The following is a 20,696-nucleotide window of genomic DNA, read 5'->3' on the forward strand; positions in this document are numbered from 1 at the left end:
TCCCTCCCCCCTTCTCTCCCTCTCCCCCCCTCTCCCATTCTGCTGGCACACAACTCTAACACAAGCCAGTATTCCCACACTTTGGCGATTGGTGTGGGCTTCACCATAAATGTTATATAAATACCAGCCCAAAGTATTGTTAGTGGCCGTGAATGGTTATTAGGGGCCTTTGTGACTACCTATTAGGGGCCGTATCCTGGTAGCAGAGTACAGGCTTTCTAAGAAATGTGCCCCCCTGTTTAACTGTCTGAAGACCTTGATCTCTGACGTCCCACAATACTAAATGCATTTTTCCCAGCAGCCTCGAAAAGTACCCTGGAGCTTTTTCCCAGCTTAAAATTGGCAGTGGAGGAAAGGGTTAATTCCCCATCCTCCACAAGGCAATTCCCACAGCTGGATTTGCGAAAGGAAAGAAAAAGGGAAGGAGACCTCACCTCAGGTGTAGCCGAGCCCCACACTTTACGCATGCTTAAAGCATTCTTCATCAGATTTAGAGGCGGGCTGTGGAATTTGGGCCTGAGCACTAGAATGCCTTGGCTGCAATTTCCTTGCCTTTCAGTGGGAAAAGAGCAGTGTCTTCTACCAGCCCTTTGAAAGTCACGCTGGCACAGACAAACACTGTGTGCCCAAACACATTTCCATGTTGCACCCTCTCCTGATGTGAAATACACACAGAATCCAACCCCCCCAGCTAAGGACCTGAAGAGCTGGGCAAAAATCAACATGTCAAGCAAGGTGTCAAAACCCAAACAGTGTGAAATATGTTTCAGTGCTGGGCAGTTGCTGTCTGTTCTGCTCAGTCTCCGTTGACCATAAATGCCAAGACAAGACAACACGTGGGTCTCGTTGGCAGGATATCCGTCTGCGGCCTTGGAGTTAGCCATCAGGGAATGAGCGGAGTGGTCCAGTAATAATGTGGATTTTTACAAGACAGTGGCGAAGCGTTGCTTGTTTTGAGATGGATAGGTTATGCTCACGGCTAACTGGATTGCACACTTGTCATGTGAGAACCACATCTTTGTGTGTGTAAAGTGTTGTCAAGACGCAGCCGACTTATGGTGACCCCCATGGGGTTTTCAAGGCAAGGGACTAACAGAGGTGGGTTTCCCGTTTCCTCCCTTGGTATTCCTTGGTTGTCTCCCATCCAAACAGTAACCATGGCTGTGTACTACCCATGGTTCAAATGGATTCCAATAAGCAATTTGAAACAGAGAATGCAGCTTTATTCAGCACAAAATAAACAACAATAATAACCTGTATTGGAAGTCTCTTCAAGACGTCAGGCAGTCCAAACAATACTGAGCTGGAACCAAGAAGCCTCTGCTGTCTGTCTTGCTTGTAGCTTGCTGTCTTCCCACCATCTTGCTGCCGTCCCACGAATGAGCTTAGTTCTTCCTTAGAGACCTCGCCCACTCTTATACTGCATTCCTACCTCCAGTTGCTCTTTATGTGGGTCAAAACCTGGAGAAGGGCTGTGTGGCTCACCACCTGCCTCCTTGGCATGCAATAGTCTTCCACAGTGTTCCACTACAGGCTGACCCTAGATTCAGGTGCGTAGCCATGTTGGTCTGAAGCAACGGAACAAAATTTGAGTCCAGTGGCACCTTTTAGGTTCAGTCTTTAAAAGGTGCCACTGGACTCAAACTTTTAGGTTCAGTCTTTAAAAGGTGCCACTGGACTCAAACTTTGTTCAGGACTGACCCTACTTAGCTTCTGCTATGTGACGAAATCAGGCTGGCCTGGGCTATCCAGGTGAGGGTGAGAACCACAGGTGGCTAAAGAGAAAATGGTATATGCATGTTTCAAAGAAGATATAGGATGGGTCTGACTTTTCTGGGTGTCATTTGGACATACGGTAGTCCACCCCTGTACAAGGGAGTAGTTCCAGTGGTCAAGCAGCCGTATGACTCTCTGTATTTTTGGGTGAAAAAAGAGGGGGGGAAATAGATGGTGCATTGCCGATCAGTGGAGTTTCCCCTTCCTTGGGGCTGTCTGCCATTCTTCCCTGCAACAAGCATGGCATTGGAAGTCCATGCAAGCCTCTAACAGAAGAGACAAATAGTTCCATGAGGCCTGGGATTAGCATTGGTGACAATATTATGTTAAGGACAAAAGATCTAGGGGTCCACTGGATGGCAAGAAGTACCACTATGTTAGTGCACACTATAGGACATTATGTGCTAAAAAAACCCCAACCCTTATTGATGATCAGTGTTAAGGATTGATTCCATAATTAGTTTGGTAGGGGGTGTACTGATGTAGCTTTCCCCAGGAGGCACAGGCTGGGGTCCATCAGGGCAGGTCACAGGCAAGGTTACAGAGAGTAACCAAAGTCCAGTCCAAAAGTCAGGGGTTCCAGAGAGCAGTTTTACCAAAGTCCAGTCTAGGGTCAATGAGTTCCAGGCAGCAAGTCCAAGTCCAGTCTGAGGCCAGGGGTTCCAGAAAAGCCAGTTGTTAGGTTCAGTCTGAGGTTCAAGGTCGCAGAGGTCTGGTAGCAGCAAGATTGTTGGCTTGTTGTTCTCCTTCTGGCTCTGTTTAGTTACTGGCTCAGGGCTAGCAGGTAGCTCTTCATCTGAGGAATCTGAGGAAATGGTTGCTTTGGAGGGTGGAGCCTATGATATCATATCCCCTCTGATGTCCTCCTCAATCACTACCTACCCCAAAGTCTAAAGGAATTTTCTAAGCTGCAGTCAGCAATACTTGATTTGATGGAGCTTATACACATTATATCCCTTCCCTTTTTACAGAGAGATCTCGTTTTCTTTTAAAGTTTTACCTTCAAATAAGAGCTGCTAGCTCCTGGAATCCAGTGGACTATCTGGTACTTTTGTACCTTCCCTGGGCTTGCTTCTTTGTTGACCTGGGAGAAGCAAATACTGTCAGCACAGTCTATGGGGGAACCTGTGGTTTCCAAGCAGGATGAGGTTCTCAAATGCCACTTGAGGATTGTCTTATCAAGGCAGAGCAGCAATATATAAGAGATGCAACCTCAAAAAACGTGTTGCAGTCTAACCCTTAAACAAGAAACCCTGAAACCTTCTCGAGTGCATTGGGAACAGCTGGATTCTTGCTATTTTTAGCAAACCAAGTTGTGTTTTGATGCAGCAGCTGTCCTCAATTTTGTGAGCCAGGCATGACACACCTAGTTTGACCCTAATTATATCCATCATTTCAGAATCTTGGTGCCATTCTGAAGGATATTGAAGCTCCAAAGAAAAGGGAGGGAGGCTTAAATGAAAGGCAGGCTGAGAAACACCTGTAAGCCTATGATGAAGGTCTTCTTGTGACCTGGACCTGAACATAAAGCTGCCTTATACTGAATCCGGCCATTGCTCCATCAAAGCCAGTATTGTCTACTCGGACTGGCAGTGGCTCTCCAGGTTCTCAGGCAGAGGTCTTTTGCATCACGACTCTTTGAATGAGAGCCACAAACTGGGATCATCAGCTTGGGTCTTGTGGACTGCAATCTTTCTCAAGATTAAACTCGTTTGAATGAAATGGTCCTTACTTCTGAGTAGACCTCGTTAGGCATTCTCTTGCAGCTCCTGAGCCCACTAGGTACAGAGCTGCAAGGGGAAGTCCCTGGAGCTCTCTCTGGGAGGGTGAGTTGGTGGGGAAAAGTGCAGTCGAGTCACAGCTGATTTATGGGGGCCCTGTAGGGTTTTTAGGTAAGAAGCAAACAGAGGTGGTTTGCCATTGCCTACTATATCACCACTGCCTTGTTTTGGATAAAGCCCTGAAGAAACATCTTAATATTGAGCCGTGGGAAGTACCACTCGGAACTTCGGACCTACGATCTGCCATCTCTGGAACTATGTAAGCTATTGAGCACCATGTTTTAATTCTGCATGTTTTTAAGATTTATTATATGTTTTTAAATCATTATGTATATTATGTTTTTTTAAATTATGGCAAGGTTTTGCCTTGCCTCTGTAAGCCACCCTGAGCCTATCGGGGAGGGCGGGGTATAAATGCGAAAAATAAATAAATAAATAAATAAATTAAATAAATACCTTTGCGTAACAACCCACTGTACACTGCATTGGTCAGGCCACACCTGGAGTATTGTGTGCAGTTCTGGAGGCCTCACTTCAAAAAGGATATGGACAGAATGGAGCGGATGCACAGGAGAGTGACGAGGATGATTGGGGGCCTGGAGACCAAGCCCAATGAGGAAAGGCTGAGGGACCTGGGAATGTTCCATCTGGAGAAGAGGAGGCTGAGGGAGGACAGGATTGCTCTCTTTAAGTATCTGAAGGGCTGTCGATTAGAGGAGGGCAGGGAGCTGTTTCTATTGGCAGCAGAGGAGAGGACTCACAATAATGGCCTTAAATTAAGGGTAGGAAGGTACTGGCTGCATCTTAGGAAAAACGTTTTTACAGTAAGGGTTGTTCAACAGTGGAATCAGCTGCCTCGGGAGGTGGTGAGCTCCCCCTCACTGGCAGTCTTTAAGCAGCATCTGGACAAACGCTGATCCTGCACTGAGCAGGGGGTTGGACTAGATGGCCTGTATGGCCGCTTCCAACTCTGTGATTCTGTGATTCTATTATTCTAATCCTGGACTTCCATGGTGGTCTCCCATCAAGGTACTAACGTGGGCTGACCCTGCTTAGCTTCTGAGATCCAACAATACTGGGCTAATCTGGGCCATCCAGGTTAGGACGGAAGGTGAATTACCAGCATCTAAACTTGGGAACACCAGCTTGGATCTTTCAAGTATGGCGTCTGAATTTGTAACTAGCTGTCTTCTGGGGGAATGCTTCAAAGTTCTGCAGCAAGGCTAACGGGGTTGAGAAGAAGAAGAGACTGGATTTATACCTCGTCTTTCACTACCCAAAGGAGTCTCAGAGTGGCTTACAAACTCCTTTCCCTTCCCCTCCCCACAACAGACACCCTGTGTGGTAGGTGGGGCTGAGAGAGTTCTGACAGAAACTGCTCTTTTTCAAGAACAGCTGTGACAGAACTATGGCTTGCCCAAGGTCATCCAGCAGCTGCAAGTGGAGGCATGGGGAATGAAACCTGGTTCTCCCAGATTAGAGTCCGGGCACAACCACTACACCAAATTGAGCATGTATTGAGATCCATAGTCTGCCATGGACCCACATTCAGCTGGGGACCCTGAGGAACAAACTACAGGAGATGTTTATTAACGAGTTAGGCCTGGGTTTCCCAGCTCTGACTTGCTTTCATCGCAACAAAAATACAGAAGACCTCCCAGTATATAGCAATCAAAGAACACAAACTGGGGAAGTCGCTATCAAGTGCAGATAATTATTTAGAAAATATATTGAAAATATACATTAAATAATACCAAATATCCAGAATACACTATCAAATATGAAGACCAAAATAGTACAATGACAGAAATTCAGGTCCAAAGTTTACACCAACAAAGGTTCAAAAATCCGGGTCCAAAATTTAAATACAGGTCCAAAGATTTACGAAGAGTCCGGCTTCAACTTCGTTTCGAAGAAAGACTTCATCAGAAGTGATTAATACCAAATAGTGTGAACTTATTTCTTATTATTCAGGTAAGTAGATAATTCTTTATGTTGCTATGTAGCTGTTATCTGGGACTAGTCCTTTCATAGGTTTAGACACTTCTTATCAAAGGGCAGGTCTTGTAACAATGTGCTTTTAGCTCTAAGCTGCACTTGATAGTGACTTCCCCAGTTCGTGTTCTTTGATTGCTTTCATCGCAGCCACGATGTCATTCTTAAAGACTGCCGGGGGTCCTGATTTGACTTCAGGACTGTGGCCTGTGGGGGAGGTGCTCCTGCTGTCCCCACATCCCCTGAACCAAAAAGGATCTCAGTCACTTTGAATAGGGTTGCCAACCTCCAGGTGGTGGCTGGAAATCTCCCACTGTCACCACTGATCTCCAGGCAACAGAGATTGGTTCACTGGGAGAAAATGGCTGCTTTGGAAGGTGGACTCGGTGGCATTATACTCCATTGAAGTCCCCCCCCGTGAACCCCACCCTCCTCAGGCTCCACCCTCCCAAATCTCCAGGTATGTCTCAACCCAGAGCTGGTAACCCTAACTTTGAAGCTACTGGACTCAGCGTGGACCTGGGAACAACATATCACATATTGATGACCTGACTTGCTTTCATTGCAACAAAATTAATGTGGTTGCTGTGGTGATGCTTTTGCACCCACCTCGTTTGGGATGTTAAAACACCCCCCCCCCCGGTGGTTGTAGCAGAACTACACCTAGGCTTGCGAACTCTGGGTTGGGAAATTCCTAGAGATTTGGAGGGTAGATCCTGGGAAGAGTGGGTGTAAGGAAGGGAGGGGCTGCAGTGGGGTATAATGTCCACCCTTCTAAGGTGTCATTTATTCCAGGGAAACTGAACTCTGTAATTTGGAGATCAATTGTAATTCTGAGAGATCTCCAGGCCTCACCTGGAAGCTGGCAACACTATCTAAAGGCCCAGGTCACTGGTATCATGGGTAGTTCATGACCGAATGAGTGTATGTGGGGTGGGGACATGAATGCAGTGTTGCCTTAAAGAGTTAACAGGTTTTATTCCCGAATAAGTTTTTTGTGGACTAGAGCCCAGGTTGTCAGTTGCACTCAGCAGGCTCTAGTCCACAGAAGTGTACTCATCAGATCAGAGGTGTCAAACTCATTTGTTACAAGGGCCAGATATGAATGTAATGCCTGGTACCGGAGATAGAAATGTTATAAAGGACAGCAGCTTGTAAGCTCCAAGTTGGTGTATCCTCACTGCAAGGCCCCATGGGCTGGGAGGGGGGTGCAGAGGAAAACCCACATGGGCAGACTGGAGAGGCAGCAGTGCAGCACTGGGCAGATGCCCCCAACGATGCTTGACCTCTGCAGATGAAGCCACAATGGAGTGGCTCCTCCCACTCCCCCCCCTGCACTCCCTCCCATGCATCAGTTGCTCGCGGGCCACATAAGAGCCCTAAGACGGGCCAATTCCGGCCCCCGGGCCTTATGTTTGACACCCCTGTGTTAGATGTTAGACTACCAGAAAGCTCCTGTATATTTTTGCTGCAATTTGGCTACCCCTCTAGAACTTAGTGGCATTTTTTGAAAGCAGCAATCAATTGGCAGCATGATCTAGGGTTGCCACCCTCCAGGTGGTGGCTGGAGATCCTCTGCTATTACAACTGATCTCCAGTTGGTAGAGTTCAGTTCTCCTGGGGAAAATGGCCACGTTGGAAGGTGGATTCTATGGCATCATACCTCACTGAAGTCCTCCCCCTCTCCAAACCTGCCTGCCTCAAGCTCCGCCCCCAAAACCTCCAGGTATTTCCCAACCCGGAGCTGGTAACCCTAGCATGATCCCATGCAAAGTTACTGTACACCCATTGATTTCAGCAGGCTGGGAACAGAACAAATCTGCTTTAAATTGTCCTGTTAATAACTGAAATATAACAGAAGCGTTTATCTAAGTATCCTGTTTTTATTGTATCTATTTAGTAGAGTTGTTTTTTTAAAAAAAGATTGCCAGCCACTTTGAGTTTGCTAACAAAAACCAGTGTGCAGTTTTAAATAAATAAAGTTGTCAATATGTCTTTCCCCCCCTTCTAAATATAGTCCATGGCTGGCAGGTTGCAGCAGTCAGATGCATCAATATAAGCTGTTGGTGTCTCTATTGGGCTGAACTTCGGGTGACCCTTCTGAGGCTAGAAAGGTTGCTGCCTATCACATGAGTGCGATTCAACCACAAGAGTGTTTAATATGGGATTTTTTTTAAAAAAGCCAAACCAAACACATGGATTCTACAGTACATCTAAAACGTGGGCCAGGACTTCTGTTTGGGTGCCTGAGGGAGAAAAGCCAAACGGAATCACCTTCCCCTCAAAAAAGAGAGAGAGAGAAACCCTAATTAACATGGTCCATACAAGCTACTGGCCTGGGGAGAGCCAGTGTGGATGTAGTGGTTAGGTGTGTCAGATTAGTATCTCGAAGACCCAGATTCGAATCCCTGCTCGTGCCATGGAGGCTCACCAGGTGACCTTGTGCCAGTCGCACTCCCTCATCCTAACCCACCTCTCTGTTGTTGTTGTTGTTGTTGTGAGGAGAAAATGGGGGAGAGGAGCCGGCCTTGGCTGAGCCGGCCTTGGCTGGGAGGGTGGGGTAGAAATTTAATAAATCAATTCAAACCGGTGCTATAAGCCACTTTGGGTTCCCATTGGGGAGAAAGATGGAGTATAAATGACTTAAATCAATAAGTTCTCCTGTGTGGGGCTCATAGAAATGAACAGGTGCTCAGGTTCTACTCTGAGGTGCTAAACTTTTATGCAGAGGTCAGATCTGCCTGCCTTGACCTCCACCGTCCCTAATGGCACCCAACATTCTTGTCTCTTGATGAGGTGATTTTTTTTTCCATATGGGCATGTCCGCATAGCTTAGCTGAGGGCCAGTTCAGTCAACTGGGTTTCCCTGTTGGGAGTTGTCACAAGTTAATGCACTATTTCCCCCCCATAGTGTTCATTAGCCTTGTATTAGTATCATGAATCCTACCTAGTTCGCTGTGTGAGGATGGCTTCTATATATCCATTTATCTGAGATAATAGAGTGGTCTAGTAGCAGATTGGAATCTGGAAAAACTGAGGTCTGAACCCACAGGAGCTCACTGGGTGACCTTGGGCCCATTACCGATTCTGTAGGCTGCGATCCTCTTGATTTCATGACCCATTAAGGCTGGCCTGTGTCATCTTCTGCTATAAAGCCTGGTCAGTGTTTGGGATCCTCTGAATGCTTCTGGATTTTTCTAACTAGAGAATGGAAGGAAAGGAACCAGCCATGGGGGGTCCAGGGAGAAAATTCTGTTTAACCCACTGTTGAAATGAAACCCCCTTCCTTCTGACCTATTTCCTAACATTTGACTGGATGTGGTTCCCTACCCCAAACATTAGTCATCCTCTCCCTTCCCCCTTCCGCCTCCTCCCAAGTTGCAGTGTCAGCCCCGCGTCACATCAATTAAAGCATCCAGTCCATCATTTGTCACTTTGGATTTTGAGAAGCCCTTTTCTCTCACGAAACAAAACGCTTATCCATTTTGCTCCCTTCCTCTCTTTCCCCCCCCAGCTGCATGGTGCGGAGGTTTTATTTCATTATGTATGATGTGTGTGTATCAATTAATCGTATTTATTTATTACGGGCTGCAATACTTCCCTTCCACCCCATTGCCTGGGGTCTGGTCTCTGTCCTGCATGTGAAACACAGCAGGAGGGGAAGCAATTTAATTCCCCCGCCATGAGAGATCAGCAATCGCAAAGTGGCTGCTTTGTTACTGAGGTCGCTGGTCCGTTGAAGCATCATACCTGCTCTGACTGGATCCCTAGCAGAGAATCTTTAAACTTAAGTGGCTTTTTAAAAAACGGCATCTAAGGGAGGTGAGGAGAAAGAGTCTTATAAAATTATACAGTGAGAAGGGAGCAGGAATATTTTCCCTCCTTTTCATAATATTAGAATCTGGAGCCACCTGGTAAAGTTCATCAGTAGTACATTCCAGGCATATTAGCAGTGTAATCCTAAACTGAATTACACCTGGGTGTAAATCTCTTTAGGATTGCACTGTAAATTAAGTCCTTCGTTACACAACACATGATTACCTTATAGAAGATCACAAGATTTGGTTATGGCGGCTAGCTTCAAAGACTATTTAAACAGGCTGGACAAATCCCTGCATAACAGATAGGGTGCTGGAGCGTTCAGCTGTGAGAGCTAATTGGAACCTCCATGTGAAGTAGCAGTGTACCACTGAAGACCCATGCTGAGGACCAACAGCAGGGGAAAGTCACAAAGCCCACTAACCTTGCTGCCTCATCCTGTCCACCTTAAACTCACAATCAGTTTGACGAAGCCTGATTTTTTTATGTTTGAGTGAAAGGGTACAAAAGATATGGTACCCTGTGAGGTGGTTCTTGATCGCTGCATGTACACAGGAACACTTCTACATACGGCCAGGGGCCAGCATACCTACGAGACTGCCTCTCCCCAGACGAGCCCCGGAGGGCACTGAGGTCCACAAATCAACATCTGTTAGTGGTTCCCGGCCCCAAGGATGTTTGGCTAGCCTCGACCAGGGCCAGGACTTTTTCGGCCCTGGCCCCTGCCTGGTGGAATGAGCTCCCATGTGAGATCAGGGTCCTGTGGGACTTATTGCAGTTCCTCTTCTGCCGGGCGTTTGATTGAGGCAGCAGACGTCCCCCCCCCCAGCTTCTCTGGCCCTAGCTTTTCTGCCCAGTTTTTTCCGGCCAATTGTCCACCGGTGGCCAGATTCTGATTGGTCATCTGACCACTGCTATAGTTATGCGGTATTTTAGGATATTTTATTATATTTTTTTGTGTACATTGTTATTGTAATCTTTCTCTAATTGTATTATTTAACTGTTGGAAATTGCCCTGAGCCCATCTAGGGAGGGCGTATATAAATCTAATAAAAATAAAAATAAAAGTCTAAAAGCACCGAAGGCCAAGCTCTTAGTACTTATATTACACTTGGCCAAATCATTTTGCTTGCTGTTCACAGGGGCTGCCCAAGTGGCCACTGGACTTCTGTTTTATTTTGCTACAACAGACTGACATGGCTACCCCCTTTGCAACCAGCCCTGTAAAGAAATGAGCCTAAACACACATGAAGCTATAGCCTTCAGATCATGGCAGTCCACAATGAAGACATGGGCCTAGATTTCTGCCAGCGAATCCCAGAAAGGATCAGTATAGAATCCTTTTGTGCAGACAAAACATGGTTAAACCTCAAAGCCTTTTCTGGGATCCCAAATACTGGGGATTCTGCATGACTAGACAATAGTGACTTTGATTGACCAATGGTTTGATTTGGTATAAAGCAGCTTCATGATCACATAGGATTGTCAGCAGGTAGGATTAATCCCATTGTTCCAAAAGGCTCCTCTTTCTTTTCCTTTTGCATTCAGAAAGCATTTAACTGAAGCAGACAATTTCCCTGTGAGCACGAAATGTTTTATCATCCAGATTCAACTGCGTTGGCCTCCTAATTTCCTGCAGCTGGAGAAAAGGGAAGGTGAGCCTTTTTGCACAAAATAAGATATTATAAGTTTGCCGGTTTCCATCTCGTTCTGGCCATGGTATTGGAAAAGAAATTGTACTAGGCTTACATTTTCAGCTGTTGCCAAGTAGTCGATTAAGGACATAGTTCTATACTGCCCTGACTTCAGCTTCTTCTTCCTAGTCTATAGTGCATTTTTGGTTTTTAACACTGAGAATGTATGTAGATATTTGTCAGTGGTTTTGCAGTTGGCTATGTGAGGCCAATATCATAGGGTAACTTGAGGGAGGTTATAGGAGTACATAAGACAGCCGGTTTGGTGTAGTGCAGGGGTGTCAAACATGTGGCCCGGGGCCCCGGAATTGGCCTGTCCAGGGTTCGTATCTGACCCGCAAGCAACTGGTGCAAGAGAGGAAAGGCAGGAGGCTGCTTGGAGGGGCATGCAGGCACACACATGGTCAAAGTTGTGAAGAAACAAAAGGAGATGGCTAGGGGGTGGGTATGGTATTCCTTGGAAATAACCTGGTCTTGCATAAGATTAAATACATTTTTGGGGGGTGTGAATTCCCCAGTAAATCAATTGCTTTCACCACTAGGAATCAATTGCTCTTGTTTTTATTTTGGGTAAAAAATAATATAGAATTACAGAATCAACCAGGGAACCGTAGTATGCAAATATGATTTTATAAAGTGAATGAATATTTAAAAGTGTTACATACATAAAGTTACAAAAATATTATAACAGATAAGAGAATCACTAGTTGTATTAGTATTGTATTGTAACAGATAAGAGAATCACTAGTTCTTTTTGTATTGTATTTAACGAAGCTGTCAACTTTTTTTCTTCGTTTCGTTTCCAGGCTTCCTCAGAAGTAGACTCTCTTGTACAACAACTATCACAAAGCAAACATCACAATTCAGCACATCTCAAAAGAAATTACCAAAAATACAAATTGATAAACAATTATATTAAACATCTATTGTACCTATTTATTGTGTGTTGTTTCTTCCTCATACACTCTCTATACTTTTCAAAGTTTATATTCCTAAAATTTAAAGCAATATAAAAATACATTACTATATTGTTTATTTAATAGATATTTGTAATTTACTTACAGAGGCAGACACTCACCCAATAGGTAACAATAACCTTCATATCTGGCTCCAATTTAATCTGCTTAAAGGTGTTCCCTTTAAGTAAAACACACTGGAAATATATTTAAGCTGATGATACACCAGAACATTAAGGCATTCCAACTTTGAATAGCGGAAGCTATAATAAACAATAGATTTTTATTATAATTGTTTTCCAATTTGTATTTTTGGTAATTTCTTTCGAGATGTGCTGAATTGCGATGTTTGCTTTGTGATAGTTGTTGTACGAGAGAGTCTACTTCTGAGGAAGCCTGGAAATGAAACGAAGAAAAAAGTCAACAGCTTCGTTAAACACAATACAAATAGAACTAGTGATTCTCTTATCTGTTACAATACAATACTAATACAACTAGTGATTCTCTTATCTGTTATAATATTTTTGTAACTTTATGTATGTAACACTTCATTCACTTTTTAAAATCATATTTGCATACTACGGTTCCCCAGTTGATTCTGTAATTCTATATATTTGACAAATGGGAGGTCTCTGGGTAAAAAATAATACCATTAATTGCATTTTCCTGTGTCATTTATAAAGTTTATATCTCTGGTACCCAGCATTTCATTTTATGGCAAACATGGCCTGGTCTGACAAAGCAAATTTTATGCTGGATCTGGCCCTCATAACAAATGAGTTTGACGCCTCTGGTGTAGTGGTTAGGAGCACAGAATCTAATCTGGGAGAACCTGTTTGATTCCCCATTCCTCCACATGCAGCTGCTGGTGTGACCTTGGGTCAGTCACAAGTTCTTTCAGAGCTGTTCTCTCAAGAGCAGTCCTCGAAAAAGCTCTCTCAGCCTCACCTATCTCACAGGATGTCTGTTGTGGGAAGGGGAAGGGAAAGGAGATTGTAAGCCACTCTAAAACTCCTTCAGGTAGTGAAGGGTGGGGTATAAATCCAATCTCTTCTTCTTCTTCTACATGACCTAGATGAAGACAAACAGGTGAACAAATATAATGTAATATGCAGTCAGGTTTATTTGTTTTTAATGTTGCATTATGGAAAATGTTCTTGTTGAGATGGGATAATTAAATCTGTTTCTGAGATGGTGAGTAAAAAGCCAGATATCAGTTTGTTGGAGAGGTTTTGTGAAGGTAGCAGTCCATGCAAAGACGTTACATTACAGTGATGCTTCAGTTCTATGCCTCAACACAGGCCATTCATCCATTAAATTTAGCTAGAAGGAGAGAGGAAGATTAGAAATGAGAGACACCAGACAGTGCCTAGTAGAATGTTTTTCTGAGCAATGGTTTCTAACCAGGAGCAATCTATCTAAGTAGTACGAATTAGGAATTTCAGCAATGATACCCACAAAGTGGCCAAGCACCAGTTCTTGGAAGATTGTATGTGTTCATCTATTTATTTGATACATTTTTGTATCACTTTTTTGGCATTACAGTTAAGCCATTTTACAATTCAAAATAACATACCGAAAGAACAGGGGGCAGAAAGGGAAAGGAGAAACCTAGCAGCATGTTACAAAAGTTTTCAATAAACAAGTAAGCCCTTGGATCATTTATAGAAATGTTCCATAACAACCAGGTGGAATGGCTGTTGCAGGGGACCCTTCTGGAAAGGGGAGGAGCCAACTGCTTTATGGCCCCAGGTCAGGCGATGTTGGGGATGCGGGGTGGGGCTTGCTGTCTCACCTGTCTCTCGATACAACTAAGGTCGAATGGCTAGCTACCAAATGGCTTACTTTGTGCCGGTCAGTTTCACTTGGGCCACACGCATTCACTCAAGGCTGCTACCACTGGCTGGTCCAAATCTAGAGCTCATCCTAACGGAATTAGCTACGGAATAGCGACTGAGCGAATGCAGAACTGTCGGCTAATGGAAAATGAAGGGCTGAATGCTTTGATGAGGGGAGGTCAAAGTGTGCTTTTCATTTTAATCATCCCTTATTATTAAAAAAAATACCTGCAGACACAAGAAGATGCAATGGTGGCACATCCACTCGCATGGAAACAATTGTCCTTCCAGACTTCGCTGAGCAATTTTTTGTCTCAGGACTGATCCACCCACTTTCTAGCTGGTGTGTAATTCCCCACTGCCACCAAAGAACATTCCAATTCAGGAATGGAGTCCATCAGGTCAGCTGGAAACAGCTCCACAGAGCATGCTTGGGGATGTGTCTTGCTGTCACCAGCAGCACCGCTGAGGAAGGTGAAGGGGGTAGGAACGATGAAAACAACCACCCCTTTCTTTATCTGAGCAGCAATCCCTCCCCCTGGCTGCATTTGGTGACCCTTTTCTTTATCTTCTTTCTCACTTGCTCCGTCACTCAGACAGGCTCATAGTTCATTTTTTAAGAAATACCCAAACACTTGTAAAGAAGTGGAATTTGCTGGCAGAGGATGTTGTGATGGCCACGGGAATAAGCAGCTTTAAAAGGGTATTAGATAGATTCATGAAGGATAAGTCTGTCAATGGCTACTAGCCATGGTGACTGAGGGGAACCTCCACATTCAGAGGCACTAATCCTTTGAATCCCAGAGCCAGGAGGGAACATCAGGGGAGGGCCTCGGCCTCTATGCCCTGTTGGCCACTCTGTGGGACTAGATGGATCACTGGATTAGATGCTGGACAAGATGGATCACTGGTCTGATCTAGCAGGGCTCTTCTTATGTTCTTATCAGGGAGGGACTCAGCCTCTATGCTCTGTTGCTGGCCCTCCAGAGGAACTGGTTGCCCCCTGAGTGAGACAGGACGCTGGACTAGATGGACTATTGGTCTGATCCAGCAGGGCTCTTCTTATGTTCTTATCAGGGGAAGGCCATGGCCTCTATGCTCTGTTGTCGGCCCTCCAGAGGAACTGGTTGGCTCCTGAGTGAGACAGGATGCTGGACTAGATGGATTATTGGTCTGATCCAGCAGGGCTCTTCTTATGTTCTTATGTTCCCCAAGAATTTATTCTCCTTCCTTTCTCATGATATATCCTAGCCATAATAAAAGCAGCAAAGCATTTAAATGAGGTGCTGAAGTTTTCTTCTGTGCTATTAAAAGAAAATACTGGGTGGACTTTGGAAACAGGGTCCTGTAGCTTACAGATTTTTTTTAAAAAAAGAAAAGAAGATGATGTCTGTTTTTGTAGGGAGAAGGATTCTTGTGTAGCCTTTTTCTTAACATACTACCTTTTTAAAAGAAGGAATGGTTTCTTATGGAGGAACATTTAGGCATGTGAACCTGCCCCAAGATGTATACTGGCACAGCCCATTCTCAGGTTTATCTCAATGAGACTTCCTGTGGGCATGTTTCTGTTTATCACAATTTTATCCTACCCTTTTTATAAGGAATTGGGATGCTGCTTATGTCACTGATTCCATTTTCTTCTCCGAACAATTCTGTGAGGTAGATTATGCTGAGTGGGAGCTGGGAGGGATTTGCCTGAGGCAGGGATTTGAACCCATCACTCTGTTCACCACATTGCCTACTGGAATATTTTTACTATCTTTCTGTCTTTTTTCTTTTCTTTTCTTCTGCTTATTTTGCTTACCTACTCTGCATCCCCCCAGAAACCACTTCTATAGCCCTTACTAGCTAACATAAACAATGCCAGTTTAAATTCAGGTGGGTAGCCGTGTTGGTCTGAAGCAGCAGAACAAAGTTTGAGTCCAGTATCTGAAGAAGTGTGCATGCACCCCGTAGCTTATCACTTGAATAACACAGTGTTGTTCTTCAAGGTGCCCCTGGACTCAAATGTTGTAATGCCGATTTAAGCCACTTTGTGTGAATGTCTCTCAAATCAACCCTTCCCATGCAGATTCCTGGTAAGGACCTCATGACATACGCACAGCTGTGTCAATTTTGCTGCCTGAGCACAGAGCAAAACGGAACACCTTGTACATCTAGGTTCTTACATGGGAAACGATAGCAGAAGGAATCGTGAGAAACAGTCGGTCGCGGTCCTCCTTGATGTATTGAGCAGGAGCTCTCCGAGGTGCTGATTCCTTTAACCGTGTAACCAGAGCCTTTCAGAGCATCAGGCCCTCTTTTACAGAGCTGGAATACTGGAAGCCCTGAGATTGTTGAATTTCACATCACCCGGGTTTACTTTCATCTTCTACTTCCGTCTGGGAGACAGGGAGATCCCTTTTGTGATCTGGGTGCCGAGCTTGTGCAAACCAAAGCAAGCAGTCCCTGTCTTCATTTAATGGAAGAAGGAGGCTTGGCCTTGCCCCTTGCGTAGAGGGGTGAACTTTATCTCCAGCTGTCAGAAGCATGTGAGCCAGTGTGCTGTACCAGTTCTGGAGAGTGCCGGATTTGACCAGAGAGTCCCGGCTTCGTATCCTTGCTCAACCATGAAACGCCCTACGTGATCTTGGCTCAGTCACTCTTTCTCAGCCTAACCTGCCTTCCAGTGTTGTTGTGAGGAAGAAACAGTGGAGGAGCTATGTATGTTCCCCTGAGTGTCTTGCTGGAAGGTGGGGTTAAAAGATGAGTACCGGGCACTTTGACTCCAAGAGGTGTTTTTAAAGGGAAATACAGGGCGGTGCCAGAGACTCTGGGGCTTGAACAAGGAGCCTCCAGGTTTGAGGGTGGAATGTAAGCTAATGGAGTTACCTGGGGCTTGTGCACATCAGGCCCTGGTGCTCTCTTGAGGCACAGAGGGCAAGCGGAATATGTAAACACCAGTTTGTGTAATTGGCAAGCAATATGAAATCTGTGTATTGACCAGACATGGAATGGGACCTGGACAATACTTGAGGACTGACCTTTGCCTGTTCAGTAGATGACTCCATTCAAGTTCCAACTCCTACAACTCACCCCAGGTACTCTGGTTTGGAGGACACATTCCAGGCCTGACCCTAACAGGGGATTTTTTTTTAGTTGAGGCAATTTTATTTCTTTACTTACTTTTTTACTTACTTCATTGATACCCCGCCCTTCTCCCTAATGGCGACCCAAGGTGGCTTGCATAATCCTCCTCTCCTCCATTGTACTCTCATGACAGCAACCCTGTGAGGTAGGTTAGGCTGAGAGTATGGTGACTGGCCCAAGGTCACCCAACAAGCTTCCATGGCAGAGTGGGGATTTGACCCTAATTCTTCCAGATCTTTGTCTGCCGTATTAACCTCTACACCACACTAGCTCTCAACTGAGCCGTCATAATGAATGGAATAAAAGTATTTTAATAGAGTAAATAAATACATTTTAAATGTTCTTAAAGGGTCCTCCCTTTAAAAAACATTTAAAATGTAGGAGACATGTAGGGGACAACATTCCCCCCAGATGGGCACCATCTCTGAAATTTTGGGGGAGGCACTGCATGGTTATTTTATTTGCAAGGCCTTTTAATAGAGTGTATGCAGCAGACATTGGCACATTGGGGGTTATCTTATGTTTTAAAGTTGGGGAGGGGGGTGTTAATCTGCCTTGAGCCAAAAAGGAAAGATGGGCTACAAATATTTTAAGCAATAAAGAAAGAAATATCAGTGACATTAGTGCAACAATCCCACAGAATAATAATAATAAGAGATTGGATTTATACCCCGCCCTTCACTACCCAAAGGTGTCTCAGAGTGGTTTACAAACTCCTTTCCCTTCCCCTCCCCACAACAGACACCCTGTGAGGTAGGCAGGGCTGAGAGAGCTCTGACAGAAACTGCTCTTTTTCAAGAACAGCTGTGCCAGAATTATGGCTTGCCCAAGGTCATCCAGCAGCAGGTGCAAGTGGAGGAGTGGGGAATCAAACCCGGTTCTCCCAGATTAGAGTCCACGCGCACTTAACCACTACACCAAACTGTAATGGGACTATACAATCCCAGTACATTTAAGTGTTTTTGTATTGGGAAACACCATGGGGGGGGAATCACATGAAGCTGCCTTATCAGACCATTGGTCCATCTAAATTAGTATTGTCTACTCAGACTGATAGTGGTTCTCCAGGGTCTCAGGCTGATGTCTTTCCCATCACCTGCTTCCTTGTCCTTTTAACTGGAGATGCTGGGGATTGAACCTGGGACCTTCTGCATGCCAAGCAGATGTTCTTCCACTGAGCCACAGCCCCTCCCAAATCTAGAAAGGTTTATTTGAGGCTTAACATTGCCAGAAAAATGGTCTTTGCAGGTGGAAATGTCAAGAATAGCTAGGGCTGCCAATCTCCAGGTATTGGTTGGAGATTTCCTGGTATTACAACTGATCTCCAGAGGATGGAGATCAGTTCCTCTGGAGAAAGTGACTGCTTTGGAAGGTGGACTCTACGGCATTGTCCCTCCCCTCCCCAAAATCTTCCCTCCCTAGACTCCACCCCCCTCCCCCAATTTTCCAGGAATTTCCCAACCCACAGTTTGCAGCCCTAGGACTGCAGCTCTAAGACTGTCAAAATGGAATTTCTTAAGCTAACAGCCTGCCTTGTTGGTCAGAGTTCCTCTTGGAGCAACTTTGTGATTGCTTAGCCAACCATTGCCACTAGAGGGGACCACAGATCAGCACTCAATGGGTTGGGGGGATGATTAGGGGTAATAAACAGGGGCAAATTACCTTTTTACTTAATCCTTCTGAGCCACAGAGCTGGAAAGACCTTAGGCCAGTCGCTGTTTTCAAATGACATTTTTTCATTTACTGCTCCAACACAGTCTTCCAGCTGCGTGGGTCAGTCATCTGACTTCGTTTTTTAAAACAACGGTTCCACCTTTCTAAACCACTCAAGCGGAATAGCTTCCTTGTTGGAATTGTCCTGCAGCATTTCCCCCACTGAATAACAGACAGTGCGATCCTAAGAGCACTTTCCTGGTAGTGAGCCCTACTTTGTAGACTTCAGTAGGATTCCGAGTAGACCTGTTTAGGACTGCAATGATAGGCCCAATGTGGGTCAGGTGAGCTGAGATCCCTAAATCACTGGGTTGGCTGTGGCTGTTAAGATAAAATGGAGGAGAGGCGAGCCGTGTACTTTCTCAGAAGAACAGCAGAATGAAAAGGAAACAGATGAACACAATTTAACTGTTCTTCCCTTTCTCCAAACGTAGCGGCTTGTTTCATTACCGATCTTGGTATGTTTCATTCACAGCTCCAACACAGCATTGCATCTGCTCAAGTAATTGACTTATTAAAAAAATTTCCTGAACTTTTCAAGAGGGTTAACTTCCTGTTTAGAGCTGCCCTTCAACACCTTCCCCACTTGAATATGACCCCCAGTGGGGGCCAGGGGAGATGAGACCCCAAACTCTTACGCTTAGCTCCGGTTTCTACTTGGCTGGACCTGGGTTATTATTTTTAAATCTGCCTGTTACTTGAAACATTAAGAATATCTCATTCTCTCCCCCTTCCTCTGTCTGAAACGACTGGCTCGTTCTTTTCTTAAAAATGTATGATCACATCACAGGAAATGTGTAGGGCACCTAAAAAAGCCCCAAATACCCCACCGGGGAATGACAGCTATTGTCAGAGGCCCCATATATCGGAAGAACTGTATGTGCTGCTACCATAGTTACTACTAAGACTTAAAATTTTTAGCAGCAAGCAGGGTGGTTGGCGCTGTAGACGAAACCCAAGGGGCAGATTCCCTACCGAGAAAGTTTAGAATAAGATGAGTGGGACAAAGGTGAGGAAAAACAGGAGGGCTGGGTGTGTGTGTGAAACGGTGATGTGTAAGTGGAAGGGAATGAGCCCACAGAGCGGAAATCTGAGGACCGAAGGGGAGCAGAAGTTGGGGGGTTTCAAATGGAATTTTGCACAAAGTCAGAATGTCTGGAACGTAGAGAACCTTTCCCAGTCTTGCTTTTGAAACGTGAAGCACTCTTTTAAACATCTTTTAAAATCTCAACAGATCTTCAGAGTCATCCTTTTCAGTGTCCGCTGGTCAAGTTCCATACCTCCACGCCTCTCAAATCCCTAAATTCAGCAACATCCGCAAGGGGGAATGTGGAGGAAGATTCAAAATTTAGAGAAATTTCACACCAGCCTTCTCACCCTCCCTATCCTGAAACTGGTTGCTAAGATCATTCATCTCTCTGATCATTCAGACAATGTGACCCCCCCACACACATACCTTCCCATTCCCTTCTGCAGATTAAGAACATAAGAGGAGCGCTGCTGGCAGCCCCATAGCTAAGGAGATTTTGGGGAGGGGGCCAGGGGGGCCCACCGGCCAATTAAATCAAAGTTAATTAAATTAACTTTAATTTAATTGGTGGAATTCCTAAGGCAGCCCTGGCAGCAACCAAGGGAGGAGGAAACTCTAGATGAGTCCCCCGGGGTCCCGGCTGATTCAGATCTGTTTTTTGGATTTTGGACCGATCTTTGTGTCTGTCTCGGGGAGTTCTTGCTGTCATGTCTCGGGCTAACCTTTCTAGGAGGGACGGAGTGCCGTAAAGGCTGCGGGAAAGAGGCCAGAGGGAAAGGGCCTGGGGGTGGGTGGGTGGACCGCAGTGTGGTGACATTCAGGTGCCCCCAAGGCGACATGCCCACCGCCCCCTCCAGGCACTTGGGACAGAAGTGTGTGTGGCACCCCGTCACCTTTGTGTGTCACTGGCTTTTGGGAACGCTACCTGCTGCCACCACCGCGGATCCCCCGGCCTCCTTCCTTCC

This window comes from Gekko japonicus, unplaced genomic scaffold (assembly GCF_001447785.1).
Source record: "Gekko japonicus isolate JY-2015 unplaced genomic scaffold, Gekko_japonicus_V1.1 scaffold8, whole genome shotgun sequence".
Lineage (NCBI taxonomy): Eukaryota > Metazoa > Chordata > Lepidosauria > Squamata > Gekkonidae > Gekko > Gekko japonicus.